Source organism: Prionailurus viverrinus, chromosome E2, assembly GCF_022837055.1.
Source record: "Prionailurus viverrinus isolate Anna chromosome E2, UM_Priviv_1.0, whole genome shotgun sequence".
NCBI classification, from domain to species: domain Eukaryota; kingdom Metazoa; phylum Chordata; class Mammalia; order Carnivora; family Felidae; genus Prionailurus; species Prionailurus viverrinus.
This window is the reverse complement of record NC_062575.1, coordinates 32,940,725-32,959,699: the sequence shown is the minus strand read 5'-3', so window position 1 is coordinate 32,959,699 and position 18,975 is coordinate 32,940,725. Positions and strand designations below refer to the sequence as shown.

At 41.3% G+C, this 18,975-nt stretch overlaps 1 long non-coding RNA gene across 4 annotated transcripts in view; it reads right to left on the bottom strand.

Annotated features, from left to right (window-relative positions):
- The window catches only part of LOC125153127 (uncharacterized), a 558,449-nt gene that overhangs the window by 323,384 nt on the left and 216,090 nt on the right, over window positions 1–18,975 (bottom strand). For all 4 annotated transcript variants that reach the window (XR_007147417.1, XR_007147415.1, XR_007147418.1 and 1 more), the window contains one exon: window positions 643–757. This is a non-coding gene — a long non-coding RNA (uncharacterized LOC125153127). The remainder of the gene's footprint in view (window positions 1–642; window positions 758–18,975) is intronic.

The following is an 18,975-nucleotide window of genomic DNA, read 5'->3' as shown; positions in this document are numbered from 1 at the left end:
CCTTATAATTTTTCAAGAGAAGTTGGAACCTAACTATTCTTATGAAATATCCTGATATTTACATATTTGTAATTATTTCTTATTTATTTATTTGAGAGAGAGAGAGAGTGGGGGAGAGGGGCAGAGGTTGTGGGGGGGGGGGGGGAGAGAGAGAATTTTAAGCAGCTTCCATATTTAGCACACAGCCCGATGCAGGGCTCCATCTCATGACACCAGGATCATGACCTGAGCCCAAATCAAGAGTCAGGCGCTCAACCGACTGAGCCACCCAGGTGCCCCTAATTCATGTTATTTTAAAACCGTGTACAGAAAACAGAAAACACACCTTTGGCCTAGATCCTGGCCATGAACCAGCCATCTGGAACCTAAGTTTCATTCACCTGTTCCGTCTCTTGGGGGATCAGCCAGATACAGGCGAAGAGACCTCGGGGGAATCTTCAGTCCACCGTAACTGTGTAAATGCGGGCAAGTTACCATCCCTCCCTGATTTTCTGCTTCCTTCTTAGAACAAGGAGAGAATTAGATGAGGCCAGATTTATCTTTATAGGCACAACCTTTACAGTTTAAACAGCTATAACAAACAGCCCCTAAAACGTATATGGCTGAACAAAGAAAAAAAATAGGTTCTCCTTTCTCACTTACCCAACAATCTGTGGCAGGACAGTTGGCAGCTTTCTTCCATCCTGTGATTCAGAGACTGTCTCTCTTGTTTCTGAGCCATCTCCTGTGGCTTCGCCATTATCTGCATCTTCCTGCACTAGGGGGAGAGGCAAAAATTTTATATATATATATATATATATATATATATATATATATACACCTGCTGCTTAAAAATAATAGCCTAAAATCCATACATGACAGTTTTACATACGTCCTATTCTTGAGAAGTACACGTACAGCCACATCTACGTGTGAGGTGAGTTGGGACTCCACCGTGGGAGGGGAGAACAGATTTTAGTGGACATACAGCATTCCTTCCCCTGCTTCTTCAAACAAAATGTGAGTCCAAAATTGCATCGAAGTCCAATATACAGAACAGTTAGACATGAAGATGCACTGGTTGAAGCCAGAGGTAGGGAATTCCTAGACTCCATGATGAATACTGAATCACTCCTCAAATATTTTCCTCCTGTTCCTGGAGAAAGGAATACACTTCCTTGTTGCCCTGACATCCGACTTGGCCAATGATTTTGGCCAGTGAGTGTAGGCAGAAGTGACAGGTGCATTGCCAAGCAGAAGCTTTAAAAGCTATGGTCCACCATTCTTCTCTCTTTGAAATGGGCCTAGCATGTCCCACATAAATGTCTCTCCTACAGCAAATTCCAGATGAAGAAACCATGAAGCAAAGCCAGGGTTGATCCGTGATGGTCATTCCACAAGAGTGAGAAATACACCTTTGCTGTTGTAAGGCATTACGATTTGGGGATCATTTGTTACTGCAGCACAACTTGACCTAAACTGACAAATACACCCACATTCCCAGTGCCCTCTGGCCTCACTAGGGGCCTAGGAAGCATAGCTTTAGAATTCAGCAACACAGAATCTAGGAAAGCCCTGGAATACATCATTGCTGAGATCCCTCAAAGTCCCTGCCTTCTGTGATTCTAGGGCTACAGGTGGCAGGGTCTGCAAAATGTGAGTGATTTTTGTATCCCTAGTGCCTGAGAGTATACACCAGGTGCTCAGGTGGTTTGGTGGATGCGTAACAAATTCTTCTGAGGACCTTCTGTAACGTGGAATATTCCAATCAGTGCCACCCCTCGTAGGCTATTCCCTCTGCCTTGAATACCCATCCCTTCCTCCTCCACCCAGTGGACTCCATTCTCCAAATCCCAGCTCAGATGTTCACACTCGAGCCAGAATAAGAGTGTCCCATCTTGGATTCCAATAACGCAGAAGTGTCTTTAGGACCTTTCATGCCATATTCTTTGGGAAGCAACACTTGGTGTAGTGATCCTCATATCCTCAGTTTCTAGAACATCCCCTGATTAGTAATAAATTAGCTCAAAATGCGTTTACAGGTAAATGAAAGAATGAAATACTTCCAAGTTATGGTATAAAAACAAAGAAGAATTTGCTCTCAGATGTGCATCTATCTTAAAATATAACCATCATTTAATTTGATGGTTACGGGAAAGACAACATTTTTTGCCTGAGACAAATCATCTTTCTAAATAACCTGAAGCTGTATTATACTGTCCAGTATATGTATACTGTATACAATATTATGAAATTACAGCATTTGCTATGCATTCCTACAACCTAAACACTGCCTTTCTAGTCATCTTTAAATAAATGTATTTAAAGAAACTTCTCCAGGAGGCAAAGTATGCCAAATAATTTACATTTTAATATAAATCAGTCAATTACATCCGGATTTTGCATCCCTCACTATATACATGTGCGCACACACATCGTGTGCATGTGTAACTTACTTAAATCTTCAGATCCTACAACTTTTGCCCTTTTAAAAGTGATGCATTCCCGAGAACTTTCTCCTAAGCTTATGTTTAGATTTGGACTGTGAATGCCAGGTGCGACACCGTGCTGTGGGGCTTTGGTCTGTCTCCACCATCTACTGACAGGGAATGCTGGCCGAGTCAGGCAAACTCTCTTAGCCCCCACTTTTTTTTCAAAATGAGAGAATGGATGTTTCATACGTGGTACTTCAGTATGCACATATTAGTTGTTATGAAGAAGGACAAGGGATCCAGAATTTGGATGGATGAAAAGTATAGCATGAAAGACAGTGTTTGAAGCCTTATTTTGCAGCTACACCCACCTGGATGGGCTAAAGGAAGACATCTTGAGAGGCAGGTCAAAACCTCAGGTAATGAAAGCCTCCAGACTCCCACTGATAAACCAAAACCACCCCTTTTCCTATAATAAGAGCAACAACTGAGTCAACTTCACCAGCTTGGACACTTGGTAAAACTCTTTCAGGACCTCAGTTTGATACCCAAAACTCTTGTCCCCTCCACAATTCACATGGCAATGACTGTAATGTCACAACAACAAGACAGACTGGAACAAAAGGAAAGCTGGTATTCCAAAATAACCCAACCCCATATATGAGGGGCAGAAATGTTCTCTTCTGACTAAGGAGACTGACAAATCCCTTCGCCCCATCCGCTGGGAATGGAAATGATAACCCGTCCCCTAATCACAACAATTATATGCTCAACTTAAAAGGATAAAACAAAGAAAGAACCTTGCTCCCTCCCCTAAGTTACAAGCATTACGGGACTGACACCTTTCATCTTCTCCCTCACAACAGATGGCTTCTGAGGAATGGCCTCTAGGGGTGACAGGACGGCTGGGGTGTGCTGGGGGCCATTCGCTGAGAAACAGCTGTTTCTCAGGTTTGCTGGAAGGAAATTTTAATCAGGGTCAGACTGAAATTGGTTCATGCAGGCTTGAGTCTACCCGTGTCCTGTTGGACAACAGACAGACAGAGGACTGAGGCAGAGAGAATACAGAATGGCGTAACTTTAAAACCTTCTTTTGGCCCAATTTACATGAAAAATTTAAACTCAGCTGGTGTCAGAATTCTTAATACATTTACCCTCTTCATTATTTCAAAATCATAGGAAACCAAGGTCTTACTCAAATCGCTACTATTATCATCATAGGACAAGATTTTTGGTGACACTCATCAAGAGAAAGCAGCAAAAATGATTATGAGTCAGGCACCAATGGGGTCCTGGGCCATGGCAGGCTCTGGTACTTACATATGAGGTCTAGCAGGATGCCTGGGCTAGTGCATTCTTTGGAGACATGCCCCACATTGAGCCAGTGAGGAGGACCTAACAAGGCCATCAGCACTAGTATCTGGGGAGACATGATTCCAGTCCACCTGCATGCCCAGAAAATTAGCTCATTACTGAGCATCTCTGAACACCACAGGGACACGTGGTCCGGTCCATGGGAAATCCTCAGTGACAAATTCAACTGCACTTGGCACAAAGCCATAGAGTTATTCACGTGCCATTTCTCTGGGCCTCTGCCAAAACCCCCATATGATGCAGGAGTCATTGAACACAAACCATTGGCTCTGCCCACAAATGTCACAGGAGGCCCCATAGAGCAGGTAGAGAAGGAAATGGGGGTAGAAGGCGCGAAGGAAGACGAAAAGGAGGAGGAAAAAGTCACTTCTATTCCCAGAATTCTCCCCCCGCCCCCGCCATCTGTATTATTATTCATTCCCTCTAGGAATTCGAAATGATTCCCCATTCTCCATAAGACAAATTTAGAAGCATTAAACGTTCGGCACTGGAAGAAACCACAGACGAACTTTATAAACTGGCATCTCAAGGGACAAATTCAGCCCTTCAGAGGCGGTTTTTTGGTCTTGACCTTCTTTCTTTCCTCCCTCCCTCCCTCCCTCTCTCTCTTTCTTTCTTTCTTTCTTTCTTTCTTTCTTTCTTTCTTTCTTTTATTTCTTTCTTCTCTCTCTCTTTCTTTTTCTAATTTGAAGTTCTTCAAGCATTTCTCATTTCCCTTAGGTCACCCCATTTGCACCTGGCCCACTTTGTTCCTTTATGTTACTCACCCAAAGGCATTTGAGTGGGCCACATGGCCTTAGAGAGGGCTACCAGTCAGTTTCTTCCCCCACCATTGCCCTTTCACAAATGAGGAGACCAAACTACTCAGGAAAAAAATAATAAATTAGAATGTACGTGTATATATTTACACACACACACATATAAATGCATATATATCTCCCTGGAAATCTCTGCTTGCTAAAGAGAGGTGGGGCTTGCTTTGGCATCTTGAAAAGGAGGTCAGAAGTCCTCATGGCCTTTAGAGAAAGCATTCTAAGCATATGATTTCTTATATATATGAAGAGTCCCTTTGTTGGAATGCTTTTGATAAAAGCAGGTCTAGCGATCTGGCTCAAAGGGATGGGTTGTGCAGAGTATCTCAGAGCTTGCCCATCTGGAGTCTCATTTTTTGCAGGGCTCCCCTAAAAGTTCCTCTAAGCTAATTATCTCTGAGTAGCTCATTATAGTTATTTTGAGTTACACTGAGTTAAGTTCCTTGAAAAGCAAATCTTAACCCAAAGGCATGGCTCCCTCCTGGTGAAATTTACAGCAGGATGGCATGTCAGAGGAGGAAAGAATTCTGGACCTGGAGCACCCCCCCCCCTAAAAACCATATGCCTAAGACTGGCAATGACTCCAGGACTCCAGTAAACTGTGGGGTTATCTTTTCCCTATGATATCAAATTTTACAACCCAGTCTGAAAGATCAATTTATTTCAAGAAACAGATCCTCACTCAAGCTGGCTTTGGCAATGAAGAATTTATTGGAAGGATGCAGGAAAATCTTGTGAAATCTATTTGAAGAAATACAGCTGGTCATTATGGCAACTGGAAAGTCACCAGCCAGCTCTTCTTTTTGCCTCTTTATTTGGGGGGATGCTTGACCTCTCATTTCTGCTTCTCTCGGCGAGAATATTCTATTCTTTCTGCAAACTTCTTCCTTTCTGAGCCTCTTTTCTTCTGCCCCTCCAGACCTCTGCAAGTTTCACTCAATCGTGGCTACTTGTGATCCTAACTCCATATAGCCTTGTGGTTCCAAGGCCAATGTGGATCAGCTGTATGTTCCATGCCATTCCTGCTTTCCAGAAAGACTGATTGGCTCAGATTAGGTCAGGTGACCATCCAGTCCAACCAGCTTTGGTAACGGGGCAAGGTCAAGCAGAATACAGAAAGTTGCTCAGGCCTAAGTCAGGACTATTAGGAGAATTGTGAAGAGAAGGACAGCACCAGCTGCCCAAACCCTTGTCTCTGTTCTTCCCTGTCATAAGGATGGAGCTAGAACATGCCACTCCTGGATTAGACAAGAGTTTGGGGCAAGAAGCTCCAGCAGTTCTCCATTCGTAGCTCCACAGAGGAATTCCTCCAGACTGAATGTCTTCCATCACTCTCCATCTACTGGGGAAAAGTGACCTTGGATGAACTAATTCAAATGCCCAAGGAAAGAAAGAGGGGAGAAAGCTCTAAGTGGTAGATCTCAGCTCAAGCGAAGGAAGTGCAAAGTAGCACTGGAATGTCCCTGTGAGAAAGGTTCATCCCCAAACCTCCAAGCTGGGGCTAGATGGAGAGGAGGTGCCTTCCTGCAGGAGTGAAGGGCCACTGTCACAGGCTTCTGGTGCCCCCTTCCTCCCTTCCTCCTTCCTTCCCTTCCTCCCTCCCTCCCTCCTTTCCTTCCTTCCTTCCTTCCTTCTTCCCTCTGTCCCTCCCTCCCTCCCATCCTTCCTTCCTTCCTTCCTTCTCTCCCTCCCTCCCTTTCCTTCCTTCCTTCCTTCCTTCCTTCCTTTTGTTCCCTCTCTCCCTCTTCTCCTTTCCCTCCTTCCTTTCTTCTTTGCTTCCTTCCTTCTCTCCCTCCCTCCTTTCATTCCTCCCTTCCTTCCTCCCTTCCTCCCTCCTGTTCTTCCTTCCTTCCTTCTCTCCCTTCCCTCCTTTCCCTTCCTTCCTTCCTTCCTTCTTTTGTTCCCTCCCTCCCTCCTCTCTTTTCCCTCCTTCCTTTCTTCTTTCCTTCCTTCCTTCTCTCCCTCCCTCCCTCCCTTCCCTCCTTCCTTCCTTCTCTCCTTGTGTCCCTCCCTCCGTCTCTTCCCTCCTTCCCCATTTGTCTTTCATGTTATTTAACATACACCTGTTCAACGGATCATCCAGGTTACACAAGGATTATATATCTTAGCATCCTTGCTTCGCTCGGCCCAGACTGGCTCCATGTTTTGCTGGAGGAGGCAATTGTGCCTAGCAGGTAAAAGCTGAGAATAGTCAGTGGAAGGCCCTTCCTTTAAATGCCTTCCTGCCTGCCCTGCTGTGGTGCCACACTCTACTCTCCCACCACACCTCACAACTAATGTCCAAGCAGCTCAGAGAGAGGGCAAATATAAGGTGAATTTAATATGATAGGACAGGAAACAATTTCACAGAGAATCCGCTACATAAATAATGAAACCCAAGTCACAGTTCTATTTGTTCTGCAAACTTTACATCAAACTAGAAAGGCAGAACACTCATGGAATGATCCACATCAATCATGGCATAATATAAATCTCTAACGGTAAGGGGCGGGGCCTCAAAAGGTGCATGTGCACACGTGTGCATGTAGGAGGAGGAAGAGGGACAAAACTGTGATTGGTCAGGCTACTGCCTGAAATTCCACCATGTGCCTTCCTTTGGGCTGAACCTTCAATTGTTACTAGATTTTGGTTCTGACATGTACCACCTACATTCTTTCGAGCCCTCTAATTTCTAGAGTAGGTAACTTCACTTAACTGAAGGCACTGTCTCTTTCAGATCTCACATTCTCTATTCCAGAACGAACATTTCTGGAACATTCTACAGAATGCTCCGTCAACATTCTACGTTATTGCCCTTTCTGGATGACAACGATCTCAGCTGCGAGTTCGAAGCCTCTCCTCTGGGAGTGCTGCACGGAACGCACAGTCTGGGTTGAGATTTCAGGGAGCTCTAGGAAATGCTGATGCAGTACCTTGGTAAGCACTGCCGTCACCTCGCCATCCCCCAACAACTCAGTCATGGGACAGCCCTCAGGGGATTTTATTGGTTTGGATTGTGACTCACATGGCACCCTTACTGCAGCCCACCTTACCAAGGACCAAAGACACTCAGCAAAGAGAGGCTTTTGAAATGCAAATACATACCTAAGGGATACAGGAGTGCTGATGCATAGGGACACATGCACCCCAATATTTATAGCAGCACTTTCAACAATAGCCAAATTATGGAAAGAGCCTAAATGTCCATCATCTGACGAATGGATAAAGAAGATGTGGTTTATATATACAGTGAAATACTACTTGGCAATGAGAAAGAATGAAATCTGGCCATTTGCAGCAACATGGATGGAACTGGAGAGTGTTATGCTAAGCGAAATAAGTCAGGCAGAGAAAGACAGATACCATATGTTTTCACTCATATGTGGATCTTGAGAAACTTAACAGAAGACCAGGGGGGAGGGGAAGGGGGAAAAAGTTAGAGAGGGAAGGAGGCAAGCCATAAGAGACCCTTAAATACAGAACAAACTGAGGGTTGATGGGGGAGTGGGGGAGAGGGGAAAGTGGGTGATGGGCACGGAGGAGGGCACGGAGGATGGGCACGGAGGAGGGCACACAGTGGGATGAGCACTGGGTGTTGTATGGAAACCAATTTGACAGTAAATTATATTTAAAAATTTAATTTAACTTAATTTTTAAAAGATGCAAAGACCATGAAAGAAAAGGACTGTGGGTAATGTGGTTCCAGCTACCTGTTTCACTCCACCCCTAAATGCCTTTGCCCTCATCCCCTTACTCCAGCCACATGGCTTTCTTCAATTCTCCTGTGACCATCACACCCCTGTATTTGAAATGCCCCTTCCCTTCCCTTCTATCCTCAGTTCACCAACTACTTCTCTTTCAGATTTTAGCTCAACGGGAGGTTTTCCCAACATTTCTTTTTAAATTTCAATTCCGGTATAGTTAACATAACTTTAAACATAAATTGAGGGGGTACTCTTTTATTTTATTTCATTATTTCTTTTTTTTTCTTTCCATTTCTTTTTTCTTTATTTTACAAATAAAATTGTAAGATATTTAAAGTGTGGATTATGGTAGTTTGACATAAGTATATACTATGAAGGAATTTCCACCATCTAATTCATTAACATATCCATCACCTAGGGGCACCTAGGTGACTCTTGGTTTGAGGTCAGGTCATGATCTCACAGTTTGTGGGTTTGAGCCCTGTGTCAGGCTCTGCACTGAGAGTGTGGAGCCTGCTTGGGATTCTCTCTCTACCTCTCTGTCCCTCCCCTGCACACGCGCTCTCTCTCTCTCTCTCTCTCAAAATAAATAAATAAATAAATAAATAAATAAATATTTTAAATATATACCCATCATCTAATATATTTATCCTTTTTTATCTGTGTAAGAACAGAGAACATTTATGTTCTACTCTCTTTGTTCATTTCAATTGCAAAATACAGTGTTATCAACCATGATCACCATGTTATAGATTGCATCCTTAGCCCTTAATCATTTTATAGCTGAAAGTTTGTACCCTTTTACCAACCTCTCCCTGTTTCCCCCGGCCCCTAGCCCATGACAACCACTTTTCTACTTTCTGTTTCTATGGTCTCGGCTTTTGATTTAGATTTGCACGTATAAGTAGTACTATGCAATATTTACCTTTCTCTGACTGGCTTATCTCACTTAGCATAATGCCTCAAGGTCCATCTATATTGTCACAAATAGGAGGATTTCCTTCTTTCTCATGGCTAAATAATATGCAAATATTATATATGATGTACACACACATACACACACAAATGAAATATACTGTATCTTTTTATGCATTCATTGGCCGATGGACATTTAGGTTGTTTCCATATATTAACTATTGTGAAAAATGCTGCAATGAACATGCAAATGCAGATATCTCTTCAATGTCTTTTTCTCATTTCCTTTGGATATATACCCAGAAGCGGGATTGCTGGATCACAGTTCTATTTTAAATCTTTTGAGGAATCTCTCTATACTGTTTTCTATAGTGGCTGCACCAACTTACATTCCCACCAACAGTCTACAAGGATTCCTTTGTCTCCACATCCTCCCCCAACACCTGTTACAGCTTGTCTTTTTGATGTCAGCCATTCTAACAGGTGTAAGATAATATTTTATTGTGGTTTTGATTTGCACTTCCCTGATTATAGTGATAATGAGAAACTTTTCTTGTACCTGTTGGTCTTTTTGTGTGTCTTCTCTGGAAAAAAATGTCTATTCAGTTTCTCTGCCCATTTTTTAATTGAATTTTTTTATTATTTGTGTATTTTTACTGTTGAATTGTACAAATTCTTTGTTTTTGGATGTTAACCCCTTATTAGAGATATAATATGCAAATACTTTTCCCATTACCTAAGATGCTTTTTCATTTTTTCGATGGTTTCCTTTGCAGCACAGAGCTTTTTAGTTTGATGTAGCCCCACTCGTTTATATTTGCTTTTGTTCCTTTTGCTTTTGGATTCAAATCTCAAAACTCATTGCTAAGACAGATGCCAAGAAGCTTACCCCCTATGTTTTCTTCTAAGAATGTTATGGTTTCACATCTTAAATTTAAGTCTTTAATGCATTTTTAGTTGATTTTTATGTACAGCATAAGATAGAAGAACAGTTTTTTTCTTTTTCTTTTTCTTTTTTTTTTTTTTCTTTTTTTTTTGGCATGTGGTTATCCAGTTTTTTCAAAAGCATCTACTGGAGATACTATTCTTTCCCCATTATATATTCCTGGCTCCTTTGTCATAATTAATTGATCATATATGCATGGGTTTATTTTGGGGCTCTCTATTCTGTTCTGTTGATCTATGTGCCTGTTTTTACGTCACTATCATACTGTTTTCATTACTATAGCTTTGTAATAGAGTTTGAAATCAGGAAGTGTGATGCCTCCAGTTATGTTCTTCTTTCTCAATATTGCTTTGGCTTTTGGGGGTCTTTTGTGGTTCCATACAAATTTTGGGATTTTTTTTTCTATTTTGGTGAAAAATGCCATTGGAATTTTGATAGGAATTGCACTGAATCTGCATATTGCTTTCAATAGTATGAACATTTTAGCATTACTAATTCTTCTAATCCATGAACATGGAATATCTTGCCATTTATTTGTGTCTCCTTCAATTTTTTTTTTCACCAATGCATTTAGTTTTTAGTGCACAGATCTTTTCTCCTTGGATAAATTTATTCCTAAATATTTTATTCTTTTCTTTTTTTTTTTTTAAATTTTTTTTTTCAACGTTTTTTATTTATTTTTGGGACAGAGAGAGACAGAGCATGAACGCGGGAGGGGCAGAGAGAGAGGGAGACACAGAATCGGAAACAGGCTCCAGGCTCTGAGCCATCAGCCCAGAGCCCGACGTGGGGCTAGAACTCACGGACCGCAAGATCGTGACCTGGCTGAAGTCGGACGCTTAATCGACTGCGCCACCCAGGCGCCCCTTTTTTTTTTTTTAATTTTTTTTTATTTTATTTATTTATTTTATTCTTTTCAATGCAATTATAAAGGGGATTATTTTCTTAATTTCTCTTTCTGTTACTTTCTGTTAGTTGTTACTGTATAGAAACACAATGGATTTTTGTACATTGATTTACAACTTTATTGACATAATTTATTAATTCTAACCAGTTTTTTGGTGGCCTTTAGAGTTTTCTATGTATAATATCATGTCATCTGCATACAGAAACATTGTTACTTCTTCCTTTCCGATTTGGGTGCATTTTATTTCTTTTTCTTGCCTAATTGCTCTGGCTAGGACTTCTAGTACTATGTTGAATAAAAGTGGTGAGAACGGCATCATCAGGGAAATACAAATCAATGACAATGAGATACCACCTCACACCTGTCAGAATAGCTAACACTAACAACTCAGGCAAAAACAGATGTTGGCGAGGATGCAGAGAAAGAAGATCTTTTCTGCACTGCTGGTGCGAATGCAAACTGGTGCACCCACCCTGGAAAACAGTATGGAGGTTCCTCAAAAAATTAAAAATAGAACTACCCTACAACCCAGCAATTGCACTACTAGGTATTTATCCAAGGGATACAGGTATGCTGTTTTGAAAGGGCACATGCACCCCAATGTTTATATGCATGCACCCTAATGCAGCAATATCAACAACAGCCAAAGTATAGAAAAAGCCCAAATGTCCATTGATGGATGAATGGATAAAGATGTGGTATAATATATATATATATATATATATATATATATATACACAATGAAATATTAGTCGGCAATCAAAAAGAATGAAATCTTGCCAATTGCAGCCATGTGGATGGAACTAGAGAGTATTATGCTAAGCGAAATTAGCCAATCAGAGAAAGACAAATATCATATGACTTCACTCATATGAGGACTTTAAGAGACAAAAGAGATGAATATAAGGGAAGGGAAGCAAAACTAATATAAAAACAGGGAGAGGGACAAAACATAAGAGACTCTTAAACATGGAGAACAGAGGGTTACTGGAGGGATTGTGGGAGGGGGGATGGGCTAAATGGGTAAGAGGCATTAAGGAATCTACTCTTGAAATCATTGTTGCACTATATGCTAACTAACTTGGATATGAATTAAAAAAAGAAATTAGGGGCGCCTGGGTGGCGCAGTCGGTTAAGCGTCCGACTTCAGCCAGGTCACGATCTCGCGGTCCGTGAGTTCAAGCCCCGCATCGGGCTCTGGGCTGATGGCTCAGAGCCTGGAGCCTGTTTCCGATTCTGTGTCTCCCTCTCTCTCTGCCCCTCCCCCGTTCATGCTCTGTCTCTCTCTGTCCCAAAAATAAATAAACGTTGAAAAAAAAATTCTTTAAAAAAAAAAAGAAATTAAACATATTTCTTATTTATTAAATAAATTAAATAAATAAAAAGAGTGGGCACCTTTGTCTTATTCCTGACCACTGAAAATGGAACTTAGCTTTGGGCTTGTCATATATACTCTTTGTTATACTGGCATACATTCCCTCTATACCCAGTTTGTTGAGAGTCATTCTTATCATAAATGTATGTAGAATTTTGTCAATCTATTGAAGTGATCATATAATTCTGCCCTTTATTTTGTTAATGTGGTATATCACATTTATTGACTTGTGAATGTTGAGCCATCTTTGCATCCCTGGAATAAATCTCATTTGATTGTGGTGCATGATCCTTTTAATGTATTGTTGAATTTGATTTGCTAATATTTTATTGGGCATTTTTTGCATGTGTGTTCATTAGGGATACTCGCTTATAATTTTCTTTTCTTGTAATGTCCTGTCTGGTTTTGGTGTCACGGTAAGCCTAGCCTTATAAAGTGAGGTTAGAAGTGTTCCCTCCTTTTCTATTTTTTGGAAGAGTTTGGGAAGGATTCATATTAGTTCTCTGTTAAATATTTGGTATAATTTACCAGTAAAGCATCTGGTCCTGGATTTTTTTTTGTTGGGAGATTCTGATTACTGATTTACTCCCCTTCCTAGTAATTTGTCTCTTCATATTTTCTATTTCTTTGCTTAAATTCTTTCTTTTTTTTTTTCATATGAAGTCCTTGAAATCTGGTGTGAATTACATATTTAACAGCACTTCTCTATTTTGAATGGCCACATTTCAAATGCTCAATAGCCACACGTGGCTAATGGCTACTATAGAACATAGACAGCTCGAAATTGATGAGCAACCTTTACCATGAAATCAGTGGTGACTCCAAAACCTTAGAAGGTGGCCTCAATGGACTGAATGTGTGTGTCCCTCCCAGGATTCATATACTGAAACCCTAATCCCCATGTGATGCTATTTGGAGGTGGGGCCCTTGAGAGGTACTTAGGTCATGAGGCTGCAGCCCTCATAAATAGGATTCATTTTCTACGAGGTCTATTTATTCCTCTTTCCATCATGTGAGGACACAAGAAGATGGCCATCTGCAAACCAGGAAGAGAGCTCTCACCAGAACCCAACCACGTTGGCGCCCTGGTCTGAGACTTCTAGCCTTTACAGCATCTGCTGTCGGTAAGCCACCTGGTCTATGGTGCTGACGACCTGAACTGGCTAAAACAGTGGCTGCATCTTTAATAGTTGGCAAATTAGACCTATCGGCCAAATCTGGCCTACCAAGTGTTTTGTTGTTGTTGTTATTGTTGCTGTTGTTGTTGTTGTTGTTGTATCGCCTGCAAGGTCACAGTGGTTTTTACATTTTTAGTGATCAAGAAAAAATTTTTAAAACAAATAATAACATTTCATGGCACGTGAAAATATATAAAATTCGAATTTTAGTGTCCATGAAGAAAATTTCATTGGAACATAGTCACGCCCATTCATTTATGTATATTCTCTGGCTGTGATGGAGGTTAAATAGTTATCTATGGCCCATAAAGCTGAAAGTATTTACTAGCTGGCCCTTATCAAAAAAAGTTTGTCAGGGGCGCCTGGGTGGCGCAGTCGGTTAAGTGTCTGACTTCAGCCAGGTCACGATCTCGCGGTCCGTGAGTTCGAGCCCCGCGTCAGGCTCTGGGCTGATGGCTCAGAGCCTGGAGCCTGTTTCCGATTCTGTGTCTCCCTCTCTCTGCCCCTCCCCCGTTCATGCTCTGTCTCTCTCTGTCCCAAAAATAAATAAATGTTAAAAATAAAAAAAAATAAAAAAATAAAAAGTTTGTCAAATGTTGGGTTTAGGGTTGCCAAAAAAATATACAACATGCCCAGTTAAATTTTTATATCAAATAAACAACAAATAATTTTTAGTATGTCCCTTTGTATGGAACATACTTACAATAAAACATATTTTTGGTTCCTCTGAAATTCAAAGTTGACTATGCATACTATATTTTTATTTGCAAATCTGGTAATCTTACCTGGGCTAGAATATTGTTCTTTGCTCACAGGAAAGACCTTCAACATATCAGTTATACAAAAGAGTGAGAGCTACTGATGAAAAAAATCCACCACGGAGACTTCCAGCATCTTATTTTGGCCATCATCACCTTGATTTTGAACTCAGTTCAAAGGCACTTAGAGTGACAGACTGCTTAAATAGTTACTGGAAAAATGGCTTAAATGATATTGTACTAATGTTTAAAAAGATGCAATCAATCAAACTTATGTTGAAAAATCCCCTATAAGAAACAGTCTTGCTCCTACATTAAAATATTTAGAGATATATTTTCAGTACATGTTTTCAAGTGTATCTGCTTGTAACGTGTTAGTGGCTTTCAATAATCTTCATAGTCGATTTTGTGCTTTTAAAATAGAAATCATCATCTAGGAACAGAAATCCAATTTATAACATTTATATAGGGAATAAGAGGGTCCACTTAAAAGAGCTTTACTCTCAAATGTTCTTCAGGAATAAATTAAACCAAAGTCAAGGGTCTGTAAAAGCCAACTCTGGCTTCTCCATTTTGCTGGGAGCCAGCTTTGCACTTGCCTGAAGAGGCTGAAATGAAAAGTTTCCTTCTGCTGAACATGGGTAGGCTTATGTAAGATACAGGTAAGTTCTCCATTACCATCTGGGCCCTGAGGCCGTTAATATTTGATGCATTCCTCATCATCTCTGTTTGTGTAATTTGTCAACGCCCAACAGGTCCTCTGCCAGCTATGCATTAAAACTATTTTCAAAATATGTCATTGTCAGCCCTTGGCACACTCATTACTTATTAAGATAAGAGGCCGGATGAGGCAAGCAGGAGGCGGCTTGCTTACTTAAACATACTTGACTTAACTGTAGGGAAATCAAGCGATCTAGAGGATCATGAATAGGAAGGCTTAGAGGGCCCCATCCCTTCTTCGCTGGGCAGAAGGAGAAACTGAGGCCCAGGGAGGGGAAGGGACTTGGTCAAGGTCACTCAGAAGTTCGGCAGCAGAAGTAGAAGTACAGCTCAAGTTTCCCAAGCTCTTAGTCCTTTCCTCCACCATCACCAGCACATTTGCCTATGGGAAATGGACAAATGTGACCACAGATGAATGGAAAAAGAAAAAAAGGCAGAACTTCACAGATACTATCTCTTTGAATAGCAAAATCATCCATAGGAACCACTGAAACAGTGTTTTCTGGAGCACCTGGGTGGCTAAGTCGGTTAAGTGTCCGAGTCTTGATTTCGGCTGAGGTTATGATCTTGCACTTTGTGGGTTCAAGCCCTGTTAGGCTCTGTGCTGGCAGTGAAGAAGCTGCTTGGGATTCTCTCTCTCTCCTTCTCTCTCTGCGCCTCACTCTCACTTGCGCTTTCTTTCCTCTCTTTCAAAAAATAAATAAATAAACTTGAAAAAAAAGAAAGTGTTTTCAATAAACTTGAAAAAGAAAGTGTTTTCCAAGTGTGGAACACATACCCCTAATGCTACTCAAGATGATTTAAAATGTCAGTCATATAAATAAACTGTTTAGAGTTAAACGATATGTTTATTTTGATGCATTATAAAACATACATCAAAGTTATGATCAAGGCAGTGAGGGGGGATGTACCGCAAACTCATGAATTTGTAGATACTACTGCTGGGGTCAAAGCTAAGTCATAAATAAGGATTTGATTGAAAATCGCTTTAAATATAGTTATCACCCAACGCATGTTTTCAATTACACATATTGCAGTATTTTTTATTGTTATATAACGATTTTTATTATTACATCTCATAATCAACTTTGGTATTTTAAAGAAAGGAATTAGCATTCAGGAACCACAAGTAAAACACTCATGCAACTCATGATAGCACAAGGATTTACAGACATAGCAAGAATGACGGAGGTGATAGTCAAAGGGCCAGTGTTTAAGGGAACCGTAAATTATAGTACCTAATTAAAAGTTACTAACATAAATGTTAGTTAAGAAGTATAATCTAGTATTTGTAAGCTATGGCTGTGATTTATATTATGATAGAATACCTAAGCGCTATGTCATTCATACAAAACTAGAACGATTTAGAATGTAATTTTTTTAAATGGTCCGCATTTGGCTGCAATGCCTCAGCCTCTGCTTTAATTCCCAACCTGAGGTGCCAGCACCCACATTCTCTCACACGTTCCCTTTGACATAGCTTACTCTTAAGAAATTCAAACCAAAGTGTTCAAAGTGCTCTGGCTCAATGTATTCACTATCCCTGAGAAACTGCATTCCTATTGGAGGGCCATGGGACTGCTGACGTCAAGTCAATGAAATGAAGCACTAACAGTGGAAATTCCCGACATCATTTAGAAGTGGGAAAAGGTCCTGAGGGTCCAGCAGACCTGCCACGCATACCTAAATCCCCTCTCTGTCAGGAAAGTCAGCATAAGGCCCAACAATAAAACATCCGGGTATTACATTTTGATCAGGTGGGTGGTACCCGATAGAGAGGCAGCTTTAGAATTCAACTGTTTTCTTTGTAGAGACCTCAAGACCAAGAAAAGAAGGAGAACTTTTGTTCTCGCAGCAGTAATGAATGATTTGAAGTTACATGGGAACAATATCACAGGACTGTCAACAGAGTTTAATTAGGAAACCAACCAACTAATTAGTCAACGGAAGGAAGCACTTGCAAGCATTCAACATTTATTCATTTATTTAACAAATTCTTATTGTATGCCCTCTTCGTGCTTTTAGGCTGGGTATACAATGGGAAATTACCCCTTCCTTCAAGGAGCAAGCAAGCATTGCTCACACATTACAGAGTGTGTACAGAGGAGGGAGACTTACATACTGCGTGTGTGTGTGTGTGTGTGCGCGCGTGTGTGTATGGAGGTAGTGTTAACACCATGAAGTGATGGTAGGAGGGTTTAATGAGGTTAGGAGCCTCAGTTTTTTTCCAGGCAGTTCATCTAAGTTGCCCTCATTTACTCCAAGGCAGGGCCACTCTATGGTGTGTTTAGCTCTCGACAAATATTTTTTGCAGTGTCCCTTTCTATACCATCTACTTGATTCTTTCTAATACATTACAAAATTCATGGGCCCATGTGAGGTGTTGTGGTTTATCTATGATGATGCAGACCAATGGGCGGAAGAGAGATATTTACGTATTTGTTTATTAGCAAATCGATGCACGTGAAGATCCTTCCTACAGACACTAATTTTTCCTATCCAGATCCGGGAACCAACTCTCTGTGTTGTCTATTGCCAAATGCATCATTCCCGGTGAATTTTAAATCTCTGCCACAAGAAAAAGATGACAAGACTGTCGTTCTTCACAGCACCACGACTCCTTCTGACCTGTCTGTACGGAAACAATATAGATCTTCACCAGCTGCTGTCCCCTAACACCTTCTGTTTAATGCTGGTTACAACACTGCTCGTGAAGCTGCATCAGCCACGGGCCCCTCTCCCACAATGGCCTACAATGACTGTCTCCAAGGTCGTTACTGACCTTTGCTAATGATGACTACAAATGTAAGTCTTACCCAAAGGATAAAGAATAATGAGTGCCCTGATCACATGAAATTGTTGACCCAAATGTTTTGGGTAAAAAGCAGAACAACGCATCTTCCACCTAGGTCTTCTCTTGAGCTCTAGAGACTGCAATTGCTTCATTTCTAGAATGTGGTTGCTTTTTTATTATTCAAGTATAATTAACATGCAGGGTTATATTAAATGCCCAAGGTGTACAATATAATGATTTAATAATTCTATACATTACTCGATGCCCATAGAATATGATTGTTTTTATGTATTTATTTTTTTAATGTTTATTTATTTGGGGGGGGGGAGGGGCAGAGAGGGGAGGACAGAGGATCCAAAGTGGGGTCTGTGCTGACAGCAGAGAGCCTGATGTGAGGCTCGAACCCATGAACCACAAGACGGTGACCTGAGCCAAAGTCGGACGTTTAACTGACAGAGACACTCAGGGGCCCCAGAATATGTTTGCTTTTAATAATGTCTGCCCCTACATCACCACCAGACGGAGGGTAGGTGAGGGGTGTATAGTCAGAGCAAGAAGAATGAGAGGTCCCTTTAGCATAAGCCATGTTCCATGTCTTGTCTGGTGTGGCTTAAGAATGACCTTGGAGGGCATAACTTTGCCACATCCGTTGCAGGCAAGAAAGGGCATGGAAGGACCCAACGGCAATGCTGAGCAATGTTCTAGGTAGTCCTCAGAGGACCTAAGTGTGGCCACCCTTGACTCTTGGTGGGAAGCTTATGGAGGGGACAGGGTGACTAACATCATGTCGGGGTCGGAGGCTATGGCCCCGAGGGAGCACTGCAGTGGAAACATGGACATAGAGAATGTACGCATGGCTTAGATGTGTGGCTAAGATCATGGGTCTGCTGTGGATTTTTGGTAGCCCAGAGCTATGTTTTCCTTTGCCCCATGTGAGAGTCATTCAAAATCAGGGTGTCAGCACCATTCTGGCTCCAGGATCTCATGTAATCCTGTAAAAACAAATACTGTGCCAGAAGCAGGAGCAATCAACCTCCAGGCTGCCTTCCTAAAAGACGGTCAATTGATAGAGCTCTGCAAGTAAAAGGTCATGGAGTGCCCT